Source organism: Cygnus olor, chromosome 8 (assembly GCF_009769625.2).
Source record: "Cygnus olor isolate bCygOlo1 chromosome 8, bCygOlo1.pri.v2, whole genome shotgun sequence".
Lineage (NCBI taxonomy): Eukaryota > Metazoa > Chordata > Aves > Anseriformes > Anatidae > Cygnus > Cygnus olor.
Window position 1 is genome coordinate 7,568,755 of NC_049176.1, and position 19,321 is coordinate 7,588,075.

General features: G+C 35.0%; 1 long non-coding RNA gene across 1 annotated transcript in view; it reads right to left on the bottom strand.

The window, feature by feature from the left end:
- LOC121073881 overlaps positions 1-19,321 on the bottom strand; it is a 158,354-nt gene that overhangs the window by 64,798 nt on the left and 74,235 nt on the right. Inside the window, exons 4-5 of the long non-coding RNA XR_005821987.1 lie at positions 7,378-7,485; positions 1,296-1,510 (exon numbers count right to left, since the gene is read on the bottom strand). This is a non-coding gene — a long non-coding RNA (uncharacterized LOC121073881). The remainder of the gene's footprint in view (positions 1-1,295; positions 1,511-7,377; positions 7,486-19,321) is intronic.

The following is a 19,321-nucleotide window of genomic DNA, read 5'->3' on the forward strand; positions in this document are numbered from 1 at the left end:
TGAAAGCAGGGCCAGCTGTGAGCTCTGATCAGGTTGCTCATGGCTTTGTCCTGAAACCCTCCAGTGGTGGAGGCTGCACAGCCTCCCTGAGCAGCCAGCTCTACTGCTTGCCTGTACTCAATGGAAGAATTGTGTTCTGTATATCATCTGAGCCTCTCTTATTTTAGTGCATTCCCTTCCTCTCTCATCCTCCCACCATACACCACTGTGCAGAGCCTGGGTTCACCATCTCGATAGCCTCCCCATAGTTACTAGGGGCTGCTGTTAGGTGCCCCCAAAGCCACCTGTTCTCTAGGTTGAAAAGCCCCACTCTATCAGCCTTTTCTCATAGGGCTTGTGCCTCAGCCTGGTAACATACAGGAGTTGTTCATGGATTATAACTTTAAATTCATTTTCAGAGGGATCAGTTCTTCTATGGTGGAGAAGTTAGTATTACAGAACACAGAGAGTGGAAAAGACTTTTCCTGATATATGTGCTGATGTGAATAAAGTTGTACAAACACTTAGCTTTTTGTAAGAGAGTTTGAAGAGTTCATTATTTTTTACTTTTTCTTGGATCTGTATGATATATTTGCTGGGCATTGTATTATAGCAACGCATTTTTTGCCTTGTACTAAAAATCCATCAATAAATAGGTTTCTTCATTTATTTCTTTGTCATGAAACAATCCCCTCTTTTCCTCCTTTCAACTGTATTGTTTTTTTTTTTTAAGTAAATTTTATATTTTAAAATGTGCCAAAAATAACTTTTAAAAACTGCGTACAGAGTGAAAAATTCTTCATCCAAGGAAATTTTGTAAAGTGTTTTCTCATTTAACATGTATTACATGAAATTTGATGACTAAACCTGTCCAATATTGCAATTACAGAGTTTTTTAGCAGTTTTTCATGACTGTGTCATTTCCTGCTGAAATCAATGACAATGTTCCTAACATGCCTTTTTTTTTGTCTCAGTAAAAATCAAGCAATAGCAGTTAGTAAAAACACAACCTGAGCTACCTTAAAATAGTAATTTAAAACTCCTGTATCGTAGATACAAAGTGATTTTCCTCTGAATTTGTGTTCTGTCTGAGTAACGTTTCCTCATGAAGTAAAAAGCCCCACGTTTGACAAAATATATATAAAGCCATTCATACAGACAGCTCTTGTATTTCTGTATTTAACCTTCTGTCTACTTTTCTGAATATAATCTCCCTGGGCATTTGAAGTCTTTGGTGACACTAACATTCTTTGGACAAAGATTAATACTCACAGAATCATAATATGTGGGGAAGATAAGCAGAATCTCATCCTTACCTCCATGACAGGGCAGATGAGCTAAGCTATTGCTGGCATATTAGCGTAACATAACCTTAAATTAGAAGATGGAGTAAAGAAAAAAGCTGTAGTTTCTTCAGGTTTTCATTGTTGGTCATTTTGGTTAAGACTCCTGGTAATGTGTATTTTTCTCCTCTGGACTTTCTTTAAATTGTTCAAATCCTTGGACACAGTGGACAACATGTAGAAATAACCTGCTAACCAAGAGGAAATAAAAAACCATGAAAGGAAACAGTCCGACTAGCAGATAATTTACATTCTTAATCAGATAGAAATTTGGAAAGTAATTTACTTACATAAATATTTTGATTGAAACTTTTAGCCTGCAAGGTTATTAAGAACCATGTTATTTTTCCCTTAGCTATGAGGATACTTTGTACAAGGTTGAATATCCTAAAACAGAACTTAATAACTTGCTGTCAAATTATTCTATCAGCATTTAGTTTCCATCTAGTTTATTATATCTCCATAATAACACCTGAATGGATATCTTGCATGAGGTATTGTCCGTATATTTGACTACTGAGAGTAACAGCAGCTGTACACATTAAGAGAGTTTGGGCAAATCCTAATATTAGATTTTCTGAAAAGGAAGCAGTTTCCACCCATATTTCTAATGACAATCACTAGCATAGGGTACCCTGTGTACTTTCTTCTTCAATCACATTAGACAGCAATCTGAGCAATATGAAAGAATATTTAGACTAATTACTTCTGAGTAATATAATATTAATGTATTAATTTATTATTACCTGTTAATGAAAATCTGTTTCATTGCGTCTTTACTGTTCTTTCTTCAGTGTAACAAGTGCATGTTATCTTTTTCTATAATTTAAAACAACAGACTTAATCAGTCTCATACAAACCAAATTAACATACCGAGTGGTATTTAGCCAGCTGTTTTGACAGAGAAAATCTGCTTCACTCTTTGCATTTCAAAAATGAATAAACACGTCTGCTGCTTTGTCCACTGACAAAGAAAGAAAAGATTGCCCACTATGGGTCTTTCCCTTTTACCTGACAGATATGTTTCCTCTTTTGCAGTGTTTCCCAACAGAATTTCTGCTCATCTGTCTGAATGTAATAAGATCTATAATTATGTTATTGTACAGACAAGGAGAAAATAGGACTTTGCATATATCAAACAATGAAACACTAGGTGGACGTAGTATATGTATTCCCTGTGCATTGAGATGGAGCCCAAGTAGACATCTTCCAAATGTATATACTTCATCATTACAAAACCACTGACAATTTTCAAAGCTAGGTCTCCAGAGAAAAGACAGACATTTTCTGATCAAAATGGAAGGTATTCATCACCCAAGTATTCTTCTGATATGTATCATTTATTTGCCTTATTCTTAATAGGCTTCTGCCCAATTGTAAAACAGCCTGTGAAAGAATTTTGTGGAGAAGGTGAAAGAGGCCTGAGGAGCTTTTCTATTAGATATATTGTGTTAAAAAAACATAACTATCTGACCTCATAACAAAGCTTTTGCCCCCGCAATAAGATGCAACCCAATTAGTACTCCTCAAAGTTTTAAGTTGCGGTAAGAGTTCAGCTTGTCCTATTGAATAATATCAAGATATTGCTTGCTTTCTCTCAGTAGGGCCTTATTTGGACCCTGACTGTCAACTCTCAGCATAAACAACCAAACAACCGTAACTCCTGGAACTACAGATTCATGTCACCAAGTTTTCCTGATGGACCTTCTGTGCTGAGTTTCACAAGCACTGGTTGCTATTAGCTATCAAGAAAGGCGTTTTATCTTATCTTTTTCATTAATAATAAATTTAAATGACTGTTGAAATGGAAATATATATATTTTTAATTTTCAACAGTCTAATTTTCAGCTGGTAGTTCTCCATTTTCTTTCAATAAGAATTGTTTTATTTATTTGTTTATGTATTGACCTTTGATTTCAGCTATAACAGTAAAGTGATCAGAATTCAGAAATTAGAAAAATCAGAGTTATTGCTGAAAAAGACTTGTAAGCAATCAGGAAAACATTTCTCTTGGTGCACTGCCAAGGATAGGAGAAGGATCTTCTATAGTAAGTCATGCTGGCAGCTGTAAAAGTGTGCACAAAAAGTTGTTCTTTTAATTGGACAGATATTTTATCAGAAGGGAAGTTAGTTTGTAATTGTATCGCTCAATGACAGGAAGATGGAAGCAATCTGCAGGCTTCTGTTTCTTCAAAATTCCTTTTTGTATTAAACGTATCCCATAATGTCATTTTAGAATAAATTATAAAACATTTTCATAGAAGTAAAAAAATTCTCTTTAAAACTTCATTATTTCATTTTCAGGCTTTTCTTCCTGAGAAAGAGAAATGCAGTATGATGATTACTGAAGGAAATAAATCTAAAAACAATAAATACAGTATTAATAGTTTTCTATTTTCCTAGTAGCAGGATAGTGAACACCTAGGAGATACGATAGATTGTAGAGTACATATTTATTTCACATGCATACATTTATTAAAACATGCAAAGAATACGTACATTTATAGTAAAGATAGTAATTGCTGTTCCAATTGCTACCTGCCTTGTAGGTTATAAAAATAGGAGAAAGCTTAAATTCATGTAAACTTTTCAAAATGTTAATGTGTAATTGAATGAATTCAAATCTAATGAAAGATTATCATTGATTATGTGTTCATAGCCTTGGAGCTGTGGATTGTGATAAATCACAGAGCAGGTACCTTTGGCCATCTAAAAGTTCAATACAGAGTTGAAAGTGACTGTCTAGGCTAAATAAAATGTCAATGCAGACAAAGAGCAAAAGATAATTTCCAATGTTCTGAGTGTACTTCTGCATTGTGATTTTCTTGATTAAGATAAAACGTCTTGTCAACGTCTCTTTTGACTTCAGTAGGTTTTAACAGCACAATTAAATAAAATTCTGGTTCCGCTGTAGAAAGAACAGTAGCTTCTAAGAAAACATTTCTAATAGGCAGCTAGAATATTTATTGTTTAAAGTTAGATAAAATTATTAAAATAGCAGCAGACATTCACATTGCAGAACGGCAAACAATAATGAAAAAATAATTACAATTTATCTTATGACTTTTAAAATGCCAAGAAGCTCTCAAGATACACACCTTGTTTTCTATTCTTCTCAGAAAAGAAGAAATGAAACATATTTTAAAGAAATTTCTTACCTACAAGAATTACCCATATTAAACCAAAAGAATTGGAATTCATGTCATGAGGATTATTTTTCTAAAATGTACTGTGTGGCCAACTTGAGTTAATAGCACTACCTATATTAAAGTTGCCGCAGTGACACACCATTTATTCACGCACATATGTATACACACACTTAACTGCATTCAGAATTTAACCTAATTTCAGATATGTTGAAAGAAGCCAGAACTAGGCCTTATTAAAATGATAAAAAGTAAGATGAATATGAGTAGAGAAAAGTAGAAAAGGAGGAAGAAAAAGAAAAGATGAATATGGTACTTTTTATTGTGGTTTCTTCTTATGTTGACATTTGCCTTCAAAAAAAAAAAAGACAAATGTGAGAAGTCATGAGTGAAGATCTACCTCACCAGCTTCTTGTCCACCCTACCTCATCTCAGGTTTTTGAAAGAATTTCAAAATAAGACAAAAACAAACAAAGAAGCAACCCCCACATATTCTATCAGTCCTTTGATATTTTCACAACATCTTGAAGTAATGAGTTTTGAAGTTCAGTACTTTCAAGGTGATCATGCAAATGACAAATTTCAAAGTGAACTTTAGAAAAAATGGTATAGAAATTAGAATATAGAATTATAGAAAGAATGGTATAGAAAAAATGGTAAAATGTTTTCAGATGCAAATTAAAGGTTGGCAGAAAGCACGAGATAGCTAATTGCATTTAAAATTGCCATTGGTAAATATATCACAGTATCTTTTGACTACTTTGTTTTTGACTACTTTGTTTCAATTTAGTCAAACTAACTTTTGGCTGAATTGACTGAACACCTAAAAAGGAAGTTTTGGAAAGTGAGAGAAGAGCAGGAAATGTACCCACACATGCAGCCTCTGTGGAGAGTGCCTCTATTCAGTGATCCACCATCTCCTCTTCCTCAGCAGAGAAAGCAGTCTTCTGTGAAGACTTAATTGTGAAAAGTCCTGATCCCAACCTTCTGGTGGTGAAGAAATTCCAGGGATGACTATGGAGTTAGTGAGATGAATCTATAGCCATTTCACCTCTCTTTTTTTTTTTTTTTGAAAGCTGTATTTCATCTCAAAGTTCGGTACCACAATATTTGGAGGATTGCTCTGGGAATCTCAGTGAAATTTTCTCTCAGTGGATGCAGGGATATTGCAGTCCAGAAGCAAGCTCAACCGATTAGTCTTGAGTTACAGGGGGAAGAAGGCTTTCTTGATGCATGAAAGCAAGTTCTCCTCCCCTGTAGCAACAATATTTAACCTCCCAGAGAACCCATGCAGTTCTACCATCCTTTCCACATACAAAGTCATCCAGATGCCAACTGCTGAGGCTTGAGTTTAATTGGTGGAGAGAAAGAAGCGGGAAGGAAAAATGTACTATATCTTAGATCTCAACACATTCCAACTATTTTCTATTTCTTCATAATATATTGTTGGAAAGATCTGCATTCAGTTATTTCAAGATTTGGAATAAGTTTACATTTTACATAAATGACTTGCTATTATCTTTAAACTGCAGTCTCTTACAGTGATTACAGCGATTTGAATAACAAATGGATTAATAAACTGTGAAGTGCATTAAGTACTTTAGAAAAAAGACTGGAAAAGTACATTAATAACACTGAATAGTACTTAATGAACATATGGAATGGATTCAAAAGCCATATGAAGTATTTTTTTTCAAATATTCTGTAAAATCTTCAGGTATGTACTTTTATGATTTAAATTATACCTAGACTGAGTTAATCTCATCACTGCTTTTGCATAGAAACAATATTTATTTACTTTTACTGGAATATTTGTGAAGCTTTTTTTAAAAAACAGAAATATGTGACAGAGAAAAGAAGAACTACGGATTCTCTTTTTCCTTATACAAGTGCTCTATGGATTTAAACATAGTTTTAAAGGAGTATTTGACAGTAGCAGCTATCTTAAGTTTTGATTGTCTCTAGTTAGCTGTTATCTTAATTTTTCTTACAGTACATATGGAAGTGTGGATGATGAATACTTAATCACATAAACAGGGCAGTTCACTGCTTTTATGCAAGTGAAGTTCAAGTATTACATGTAAAAATTTGTCATGGGACAAAAAGGGAACACACTTCATGTGTCGAGCTATGAGTTTTTCTTTAGTCCAGCAAAACTGTCTAATTGAAGAACAATTACTAGCTTAAACTTCCTACACCTATTAAAACTTGTTTTCTTATTATGTTACATCAAGCAACTAGACCTAAGATCTTGAAAGATCGTCCAGTCCAACTGCCTGAGCACTTCCAGGCTAGCCAGAAGTTAAAGCACATCATAGAGGGCATTATCCAAATGCCTCTTGAGCACTGACAGGCCTGGGGCATCAACCACCCAGCTAGGAAGCCTGTTCCAGTGTCTGACCACCCTCATGATACAGACTGTTTTCCTAATGTCCAGTCTGAACCTCCCCTAGTGCTGCTTTGTGCCATTCCCTCGTGTTCTGTCAGTTCCCAGGGAGCAGAGGTCGGCACCTCCCTCTCCACTTTCCTGCCTCAGGAAGTTGCAATGCTAAGTTTTAAGGCCGATTTGGAATCTGAGAGCGAGTTGAATTATATGTGTAGAGGTACACACATACAGAAAACTGAGCAAAGAGAGACCTCAGCATGACTTCGAGACCACAAGTTGCCCCCAAACAGGATTAAATTTAACCAAGCCATTTCTGAGAACTACCTGCTTGTCTAATCTCTATTTAACTACTCCAACAATTTAGACCCCACAACCTTTCATAACATCTATTTAATGCCTCATTCCTCTGCTTGTTTCCCTAATCCAAACTGATATAACCATGCTACACTTAAAATTCATTACTCCTTAAATCATTGAAAACAGATACTGGTTTTCTCTGTGAAGTGCATTTGATAACTTTTACCTTCTCCCTTCTCAGTCTTCACTTATATCCCCAGTTCTGATGTATTTTCTGGACTTCTGACCATTCTCCTTCCTCCTCATCAGATCTCTTGAATGGATTGACATCTCCCTAAAAGGACAAAACAGACTCATTACTTCAGGTTAAAACTAGCACTAGGGAAACAGAATAGAAAGATCACTTCATTTATCCTCCATGCTTTTTCCCAGTTCAAATACTTGAGAAAAATCTGTCTTTTTTGTTAACTGTTAGATTTTTGATCCACATCTGTTATTGCAATAACAGGTATAGTTTATAACCTCCTGTGCACCCTTTTTGCACAGCTGTGCAGCATAGCCAATATGCTATCTTTATTTCTCATAATCTCAGGTAACTTCCACTTTACCATATTAAATCACAACCTCGTTATTTTAGTACATTATTCCAAGTTCATTGTGAAGCCCTAGTCAACATATAATTCCATTTTTGTAAGAAATCACCACTAGGTAATCTCTGTGCATGGTTTTCTAGACATTTTTATAATCCCACTCATGGTAGTTTCATCTGCACAGTATTTCTTAATTCAGCGATTTTGCCCCACTCAGCAACGAGAATTATGCTGTCATATACTTGGCTGTTTATCCAAAACAAAACAAAACAAACAAACAAAAATAGCATGCCAACATCTTTTCCCCTTATTTCTGACAAAGCAAAAAATATCTTCAATAAGCTTGCAATGCTTTTACGCAGACTAGAGAAGTGTTGTGGTTTCCAGTATAGTCAGTTAGGCCCTTTTCTGAGTTTGTTTTAAGAAACCTGTATAATCATTATGTCAGTCAATGTGACTACAAAAAGAGCTGCGAACCAGCCTTTCAGGCAAAATAACTATTTATTATTGTATGCTACATCAAAGAAGATACTTTACACTTTAAAGATCTACATAAGTACATAAGTACATAATTTCAAGAAATAATTTAAAGGAAACAGAGCTGCTTATATTAAAACTATAAACACTCTTAAATGTCTAAGCAACAGCAAAATTATTTTCAAAAACCTATTTTTTCTAGTTTACTTGACATAAAGGGTTTTGTAATGATACCATCTTGTGATCATGGTGAAAATGACACTGCCTCAAACTAAGCAACATTTTATTTTCATATTTTTCTAGGTTCAGGCAGCTAGCAAACAGACAATCTTAGGATCAAGCTGATGGCAGGGCATACTAGGTTTTGTCTCATTTCTTAGCTTGACCTAAAACCGTTTTCCCATGGTTAGATTTTCATCAGGTGGCTAAATCTTAAGATTGTCCAAACAGAAGGTACCAAACACAACGCCCAATAGTTTGAGTACTAAAAAAAAAAAACAAAAACACACAAACATATTTGCCTACGTGGAACTGGCACTAGAATTTTCTTTAGAAACTACATTTCATAAATGGCTTTCTATTCAGTTTTATTTATAAATTTATAGATACAATTTTAACATCAGCAAAACTGAGGCACTGCAAAGAAATCAGTGCACTACACACAACCATCTCAAGAATCTACTGATTTTACTGGTGTATAACAAGAAGACAAGACGATAGGGGAATGTGATTATGAGGAATTCAACTGAAAATCTGGAATCATCAGAGATAACATTTTACAGTGGTTGATTCTAACAGTAACCTACTGGAAGACATTTGTAGAACATATTTGCTCCACTGATCCTCCATGCAAAGATGCCCCCTTTATGTATTAGACAGCTATTTTATACTCTATACACTCACAGAAAATCTAAGATTCACGTTGCTTATAAAGCTTCATTTTCTAACTACAAATTCCTCAATATACACATTTGTTTCATGAACTAAAAATTTCCATATATGCCCAATGAAAAGACCATATTGCATTCTGCAAGTAACTTCCTTCCTATTAAAGAAAATAGGAAAGGAAAAGAAAATGAGAAGGATTTTTTCATTTCCACTTAACTGATCAAACAAAAACACAGTACATGGCTGGGGTTTTATTGCAATTAGAATAAAATGGAAGAGCACTTTATATTAGAGGCGTTTTAGTTAAGTTATATTTTAATAATTAAAAGTTTTGACAGTAATGAGTTACTAAGATCAAGTACGACAAAAATTAACAAATTTAATTATGGGTGTTAATATGTGGGCAGTTCATAAACAACTATTTTTCAGCATTAGTGTCTCCTAATATCTTATCTGGATTCCTGTAAAATCTACAGGACATTAAAGTGTTCCCTTTTCTCTTAGCTAGTTATAAACGTTTATCATTTGATTCAGACATTGTTAAAGCTTAAATATTCATTAGAACAGGAGCTCCTTGGGCTGTAGCCACAGGGGGACATGCATATGGAGAGTCCCGTGCATTTCTGTTACGCAGTCACTGGCTGTAACTCAAAGGACTTTTTCACCACAGGATCAGGAACATTTCTTCCCCAATGGAACTGTGTGGGTCTCATGCTCTTTCCTACATGGGTTCGCCTCATGGAGTCAAAACACACGAAAGGTAACCTAGAACCCCTTCCAGCTGGGAAAGGCACTGAATCAGCTCTCTCCTATACCAGATACAATGCTACCTCCATTTTCTATGGTTACTGCCACATTTTTGTAATTCTTATACATTAGACTTGAGCTTTGCATGCTCATCAGACCTTCAAAAGACAAAGCAAAATGTAACCTCATTTGAATAGTCTGATTTAGAAGTGAATTTAGAGGTGAGATGGACAGAAATTTCCCAGACAATGACCACTGTGAGCTCATCCACAGGCACTATATAGAGCCCATGAGAAACCTCCCCAGTGAAAACACAGACACCAGCAGATTTTCAGGTGCGCTGGGGGAGAGACAGAATTTCAGCGGAGACTTGCAGTTTCAGCTGTGTATGCCTGAACTTCACCCTAACCTCCTTCTATGCTGTCCAAATGCTATTGCATTTAGCAAAATACTTCCACTACATAAAGCCACACTGTATTTCAACGAGACCAAAGTGATGTTGATCACTGGAACACTGAGGTTCCCTTGATTGCAAGACAGAAGCTACCTGCTCCAGGGAGCGTTTTACAGCCTAGAGTCACACATTGCAGTCCTTTCTTAAACCTTTACAGTTAAGTCCCCTTGAATGTAGGAGAAAGATCACCTTCATTTAGGGATTGTTAAGAAAAGTTGGCCTGTATTATATCCTGCCTAAGAAGTTAGACTGTGAATTACACTCAGAGGAAAGCCTCATTTTTAGACAGTTCCAAAGAAACATCAGCACCGTTACCTACTTAATACTTACTATATAACTTGGGCAAAGATACCTGCAAAACCAGATACAAGGGGATTTTCTTTTGACATAATTGTTTCAAAAACACTACATTCACCTTTCAGTTCTAAAATAACCAGAAGATGCAAACAGATGAACATAAGGAAAAGCAGGGTTAAATTAAAAAAAAAAAAAAAGAAAGAAGAAGAGGAGAAACAACAAAAAAAGTATGTTTACTTTCGTGAGTGGGAATATCTCTCTATGCCCTTCCTGTCAAACCCTTCAACTTTTTGCTTGATCCCCAGGGATTTACTCTTGACCCTGACAGTCAAGAGGAATTCCTTTAGAAGATATTCAGCAAGTTGTCAAAGGCAATTCAGGTAGCTGTGCTGCCAGGCTTTGGCAACTTTCAGCTAATATGGGCTCCAAAAAGACAAAACTTTTGTACTTAAAAGGTAATTACAAACAGCAATCTTTTGCAATGATTCTTAAAAACAAACTAAGCTCTAAGTCACTTTAAGAAACTGTATGATGACTTTTTTTTTTTTCTTTTTTAAATTTTAACTTCATATTACAAGTGGAAACAAGATTTTGCATTAAGTTCTCTCAAATTCTTCCTTAGGCTAAAAACTTCAGAAGTCCAACCAGGCACTGAAACCCAGACAATCATAGTGGATTGAATGATAAGCATAACTGCCAAGTATAGACAGGGATCACACTCTGATGTGTGCTAATGTTAAGGTTGCACAGAATAACAGACATTTTCACTTGTATGGAAAAGCTTTGCTGAAATGTCCTGCCAGTTGCACTGGGGGAGTATATGTAAGTATAGTTCAGTGTAAATTAGTAACATTTCTGTTGGTCTAATAGGTATTCCTTTATAGTAGCTTAATCTTAGCTGGGCCTCTAGATGGTAGTCTAACACCACTAGTAAGAACAGGAGAACTTGTAATGGGGTATGAATATTTTCCCTTTATCGCTGGCAAATATCCACCTCATGTTACAAAGTAGTCATAATATGCATGTGTTATCAGTCACTGTAAAACTTACTGGTAATTCCAGTTCATGCTCTATTGGAAAACTGTCTGGTTTCCGCCATCTGAATTTGCATTCTTATTGGCCACGACAGTCAATTATTCCCTAACAAAGATCAGTGCTAAAACACTCTGCTGAAATAAAATTTAAAAAATTTTGCAATGTTCCTGTAGAGGAAAAGATTGCAATTTTCATTTCAGTCTAACATCTAAACAAACATCACTTTTATGCTAGCAATTCCCCCTCCCCCAAGCCTTGTTGAAAGATGAGTTCTGAAATGGTTTATAATGAATATATCATGTAAGTGTCTTAAATACCTATATTTGTAGAATGAAATATTTTAAAACTTGCTTTCTTTTTCTGTGCTTGGTAGAGTATTTATGAAGAAAGCCAATCAGTTCATAAAAAATTTATACATAAATTCTGCCAAAAATATTTGTGTTTTCTGTATTAAACAGTAGCGTATGATGACTGAGCTGATGGCATTAAAGTTGTTTAATAATTATTTTTGATGTATACTAAGCTTTACTTCCTATGGACAGTGTTGCTGAGTTGGGAAACTAAATTTTCTAAAGCACTTCTACAAAGATTAAAGTGTAGTTTTCCAGTCGTTAAGGACACCATAGTAGATACACTACATGTTTATCAAGTCAATGTACACAGTACAACGTACCTAAAGTAATGAGATATTTTCCCTATCTTTGATCACCTCTGAGACTGGATTTTGAAATGAAGGGTAAGATATCCTTTTCTTTAAGCAATGGTATTTGAAATGGAAATATGTTTCTAGCACGCTATCTGCATTGTGAAATCCTCTTGACTGGACTGGAATTCATATCACAGGAATCAAGTTGGATTTATGAAAAAATATTGTAACATATTTGATGTGTATATCTGAACTAGGAAAGAAATAACATCTATAACCATCTAAAGTTAGTACAACAAATGGGTGATAAGCTATTAGTTTTTGGATTTTTGTATACTTCAGTTATACTCTCTCCATTTCTCCTGATTTTTGTTACAGCATATAACAATGTGAATCACCTCCTCAAGGCAGGTATAGAAAGAAGCATTTAGGCATTCACATATTTTTTTTTCACTGAGTTCTAATGTTCTTCTATTTGCTGCCATACCTTGAGCTCACATACCATTTTTACTTGGATTTAGAATCAGGTTTTACACTTCAGAATATTACTGCAAGTAAGTCTATCATATATAAATAAAACATAGTTTTGAACTATCATGGTTATTTTTTTCATAATGATAGAAGCAGCATACATGTGGTAGTAAAAGGAAGCTACACTCAGTAGCAAAAGCAACGGAAAGCAAAATTCATTAATACTGCCTACAGACTATACCAGTTGTCAGAAGTTTTCAAGGGAAAAAAAAATCACTCTACTAGCCTGAAATGATCAAGTCATCTTAAAAAAAAAAAAAAGGAAGCACAAACAGAAAACTTTGCATTTCTATCTGAAATACAACACACTGTGGTAGAAGGAAAGGGAGAGAGAATCTAGCTTTGAAACAATATCTGTATATGCTAAGATGAAAGATAAGCAGGTCACTCTAAAATAGGGGCCAAGACCTTTGGAAAACTTAAGACAACCCTTTAATATAAACATGCTTATTCTTTATGATTAGGATAGATGTAAACAAAACCTTATACAAGTAATATTAACAAAGTATTCTGTGTATTATGTATGACAAAAATTAGAATTGATTGGAGGTTTTTGACTCTACAAAATATTGATGAAGGAAATATACCTTTTTACGGGTTGATTATTTACTTTGCTTGTGCATGTAGGAGAGTCCCTTCATCTGCCTGTTTTGGTGATATCTCCCTGGTCTCTTAGTGAAGGTTTTTTCCTTCCAAACCAAGTTTTACAAAAATGAACCTGGGTTCATCCCCACATTGCAGGGGAGCATCTCAGCTAGCAAAATGATTCACACACACTGACATTTTTTCTTCCTTTTCTTCTTCTGTTGTGGGATTCTGGGAGAAAAACTCAATTTCAAAGAAATTTAAAATATTTTGTTCATTTATCAGTGCAGTTGCAAATACATTTTGAAGTAGATAAAATTTTCAGGAAACTGTCAGCACTAGTAAAAAATAATCGTGGCCTATTCATGAAATTCTGCTAAGCCAAGTTTCCTTGAAGGCTGTGATACGAAGGAATGCAGGTTTTGGCCCTCTATTTCTTCACATCTTGTTTCTGGATTGTGGGAGCTAATCATATTGCTACATGAAAACCAACCTCTTATGCACAGCTATGTGAACAACACAATTTAAAATACTGCTTATACTTCATTATAGAAGTTGCCATAGTAATTTTATTTCCTTGCAAAAATGGTGACATCCTAAGTTATTCATTTCCTCCTTTGTAAATAATATTAAATGTTTCTTCTGATAGACAATTCCTATTATTGCATACAAGTGCCATCAAGTTACGGATGCATTAAAGTGCTGCAGGAATGAAATATCTATCACCTCGCTGCTCATGATGCCTCCAAAAAGCTTGGATATTTTAATAGACTGTAATAAATTTTGTCACTGGAAGTCACTTTCACAATTCACTGTGCAACAAATTATTTAACTACTTCTCTACACTTTTCTACCACTCTTTTCTCAGATACCAAAGGCATTAATTAAATTGCATGCACTTCCTTGATACTCACAATACTTTCCTCTCCAATCCTCTCATAAACAGAAGTGTAGAATGAAGAAATCCCTCTTCAATGTGAACTTTAGGATGTAGGGTGAGAAAAAGTTTGATAAACTCCTAAAATAGCCCAGAAAAGAAATGTTATATCACACTAGCATTATTTAAGCATTAAGGTGGTGTCTGTATGTGTGATGATATTAGGTAGGATATGGAACTAGTAAAACTATTATTTGAGTCAACTACCATTTTATTTTCCTCATACTTCTGCTTACAGCTTTCCTCTTCTCCTTCCAATTTCAGTTTAACCTTTATGATCTGTGTAAGAATATTTGTCTGAAATTGAAATCCTAACCTCTGTTAAGAAATACAGAGGATATAGCCCACTTCAGAAACAGTGGTACTAACATTTTTTTTTTAAATTTAATAGGAAATAGCAAGACAAAAATTTCTCTTTTGTGCACATATAATAAAATGTGCAAGCCCATCTATAATATAATACATAAACTTTATTTCCTACCTGTCTAAATGCATTGCAGCCTAATATACTTTACATTAGCTATTACTTCTGCAAATTCTCATTTTCTCTGTCAAATCATGCATGAAAGCTAGAATCACTATAGCTTAATGGAATAAGCCTCTTATCAGTGCTATATATCAAAAGCATCCCTTTCTGAACATCTAAGGACAGAAAGATCACAAGTTCTAAAACAATTGCAATGGAATTTACAATAGGTCACAGGTTTCAAAGTTCTGCCCCAGCTGTTTACTCTTTCCTCACTGCAGAGACAGTGGTCAGTGTTATGCTTTAATTTGTTTTTTAGAGGTTTAAGTGTGCAGGAGGCCAGTATGGGCTTACAGCTAAGAAATGATGTCAGGAAGAATTTATGTCTCAAAGAAGTACTCTAGTTGCCTCTATTAGAGAAGTTTGGAAAAGAAAAAGAGATAAGGTCATGCATATTTGAAATCATTGATATACTAATATCAATAATTCATATAAAATATCAATAATAATGAGTAATATCATAATGGAAAAATAAACAATTGAAAAATAATAATGGAATAATAAATAGAATAATAAATAATAATAGTAGAATAATAAATAGAAAAATAAACAGGCAAGAAAGCAGTTGAAAACAATTTTATAAACCCAAGGCTGTGGTCATCCAGGCTATACCCAAAGAATGGAAGCACAGATTTTGGGGTGAGCTGCAACAAATGATGTGGCAGGAGAGGTGAGAGAAAAAGAATTCAAGCCCATGACTACCATGATCTGGACTGACTGCCTCTGCATCTCTTTTGAGCCTGTGGATATGTGGACTTAAGAGTATATGAATGGCTGTGTCCTTACTTAATGAAAATCAACTAAAAATATTGCTAATGAACCGTTACAGTAAAAAAAAATAATAAAAAAGATTTGTTTGTTTGCTTTTACACTTAAAAAACAGAAGTTGTCAGTTTAGCCAAAAAAAAAAAAAAAAGTAGTTAAAAGAGATTATCCTGAAATTTCCAGCTGCTGTCAGTATGAAGTAGCTTGCTTCCATGGCTATTAATCTACCATAGGACAATACTGAAGAGAAAAAGGTGATATCTTTAAAGAGTTACAAATCAACAGTTCTACTTCAGATCTCAATCTCTTAAGAATCAGTTTGTTTTGGTTTGTTTAGCTTGATGCCATGAGAACACGCTAATCAACAGTCCTCACACATTTGAACATTCACTCATGGGTAAATCTGTGGGCACTTAGATAGGGCTACGCAAACCAGCAAAGGTCTAATAAAGAAACAAAGCCCCACAAGAACAAGGACCTCTCTTAAGTTTTCCTCATTCATTTTTATCAGAGAGTAGAATAACAGGGAGAAATGAAGACATAAAGCATTAGACTAGATTTACACAGGAAGCTTTTGAAGCTTCCACCACTGCAGAGCTTTAAGAAAAAATCAGCTGAACTTCTGCCAGGAAAGACAGCCTACTTCAGAGCATGGGAATTCCACTGATGATCGCTGAAGGTCTCTTTCTGACCTATTTCCCGTTATTCCTAGAATATACCCTTTTACAAAATGTTAGGTTCTTCAGAATCTCTTAAAACAAAGAAAAAGCTTATGACAAGTGTACTATATACATATAAAGTAGGGTTTTTATTTAAAGAAAATATCTTTTTTCCCTCAAGTCCATTTATTCTCTTCATTCAAAAGAGTCAGAGTTCCCACTAATTTCTTAGGTCTTTATACAGGTATATGAATTTATTACTCAGATTTTGATAACTGATCTAAGTCACGCAGAAGGATGTGCATTAATTCTTCTTCTTCTTCTTCTTTTTTTTTTAATAGACTTCCATATTGTTCACACTTCAAATCGATCCTTGCCTAGATAAAATGGCTCTGCCCATAAAATAGCTTATACTCCAGAACAGTTCATTCTTATTACTTCTATCTAATTTTTCAGGCCTTGCTATGATATTGTGTTTATCTAGGATGATTTTTATGTTTTTTATTTTATCATAATTCAGTAATTTCAAGCTAAATCGAAGGACGAGTGGATTATTTCAGTGAAACCTGACAAGGTGTGGGAGTTGCTCAAAATCATTTACATTTTTTGGGCACCGGACAAGCAAATTTCAAAAAGCTCCTGCTGTTGCAGCAGGATGTATTCATGTAACACTGCTGGACTGTGTTTATGAGTATTCAGCTCACAGGTGAAGCAGCATGAGCAAGAATGGGACACAGATGAAAGAGTGCTGGCAGATGGCAGGTATGCCAACTTCTTTCACACATAGCAAAGAGGCTTGACAGAAAATGCAGAACTGAGAATTAATTCATTTATTTCTTAGTAAGGCCATAAATGTTTTACTGTTGTAACTTTTTATTTCTAGTGGACTTCATAATGACATGATTTATTTAAATAATCTTGATTATTAAAGGTAAAAAGAGTATTGCCACTAGCATGCTATGAAAATAAATTATATACACACCATCTCAAAATATGTGAAAAATATGAAAAAGCAAGTCAAGAACGCCTCAACTATTTAATTACACCTTCAAAATCTGTTTCAGTGTTTGCAAATAATTACATCAAAACCCTAAGTCTGAGTAGCCTTAGCTCCTTAGCCCTTAGTTATTAATAAAATTGTTACTTTCATTATACTTATTAACTCATTAATGTTTCAAATGTTTTAAAATCTAACGTGTAGACAGAAGAAAGACTAGGCAGTAAAAACGTAGGTAGAAAGACCAGTACGTAGAAACATGAAGTGATATGTAGAAAGATAAACATTACATTAGTGCCACTTGACATGATTTCCTAGACACATGACAGTTCTGAGAGCAATTAAAATGTTTCTAGTAATTTCCAAGGTGCTGGATCAAGCCCACAGGCACCTGCTTCATCTTGTCAGTAGAAATATCCCACAATGGGAACAAGATATTCTGCCCTCTTCTTGTTATAGAGCTTTCTGAGTGTCTGTTAGAATGACGAGGAACTTGTCCTGCCTCCCTGTATATCAGCTGCAAATACACAGAGGTGCACGGGAGCCCAGTCTCCTGTCTTGACTGGTCAGCTTTCCTTGCCAGAGAGCAGCTCGGAGAGAGATCCAGGGAGTGTACATTACCCACCTACGGACGTGCTTCTATACATGTTCCTTTTCTCCAGCAATGGTTCTTTATTCTTCCACAAACTATTCACCCTTCAATAAAGCCCTCCTTCTTTATCTCTTCAGTAACACCACTGCTTCAAATATCAGTACACCAAAAGATTATACACAATTTTTTTTCCGTTCTCGCTTCAAACAGAACACCCATTGACTCCTAACTTGGACAGTCAGACTGACAGAACACAGCAAAGAGAAGCACTAGCAGCAGAAGATCCTTCCAGAATATTTCTACAGTACTGTATAATTTCCGTCAGAATCCACTCAAATTCCCAATGGATAATTCCTCAAACAGAGAATAGATTATAATGTTATTAGCACTGATTTGAGGATGCATTTATCAGGAGCAGTTGCTGCACACTGGTGGTTGTTTAACTTTGTGCACACATATTATTGGGCTGTGTAGTGTAAACCAAAATACTATAATCAAAAGGTAAGGACAAAGGGAAAGATGGGGTGAGTGTCACCCCAGCAGCAGTCACTTCCATTGACAACTGCTATAACAATATTGCAATTTTCAGGTATAAGGCAATGAGAATAACAGCATGAGACCAAAAGCATGATGCGCTTCTCTAGGGAGGAAGAAAAACATGAAATTATAGGGTTTGCCTAGATTCCTTCCACAGCACTACTGAAATAATTGAAAACATGAGCCAGTTGTCCCACAGTCTAGGAAGAATACAGGACCCTACAGATCTCAAGCACCTGCCTTTTTGGCAGAATTTCTTTGCTTTTCAGTGGGTTAAGACGCATGCTGATACCACTCTGTCAATAAAATCAGCAGAAACTTTTCAAAAGAAATTTGACAAGGGCTGACCCAGTGAGCCGATCTTTCCAGTGCAATTTATAGAATCATATAGAGAATATTTAAACTTGGTGATATAAATAAAATATTTGTGGTCGAATTCCTGACATATCCAACACATAAAGCATTTCTTTTCCTTTTTATTTTTTTTTCCTTCAAAATAACTTGCTGGAGACTTGCCGAATGTTGTATTATTTTCCAGCTTTAGAAGTTCTGAAGCAGAGAGCAGACATAGCACTGTATGATTTATGTGATTAATTACACAACGCAAAACCAATACTTTATCTGCAGTGTCCAAATGTCACATATAACCTAAAGAGGATTTATAAAATCAAATTTTACCAATTAAAAAAGGCTGATTATAGATATTAGTAAATATTGAAATACTTCTACCTAGTTTAATCATCACTTCTTAAACCTTGTTATTGTATTGAAAATAGTGAGTTATTTCTTCTTCTGTACGCACCTGCTAGTCACAGAACCACAGAATGGCTTGGGTTGGTAGGGTCCCTAAAGATCATCTAACTGCAACCCACCTGCCATAGGCAGGGATGCCACCCACTAGATGAGG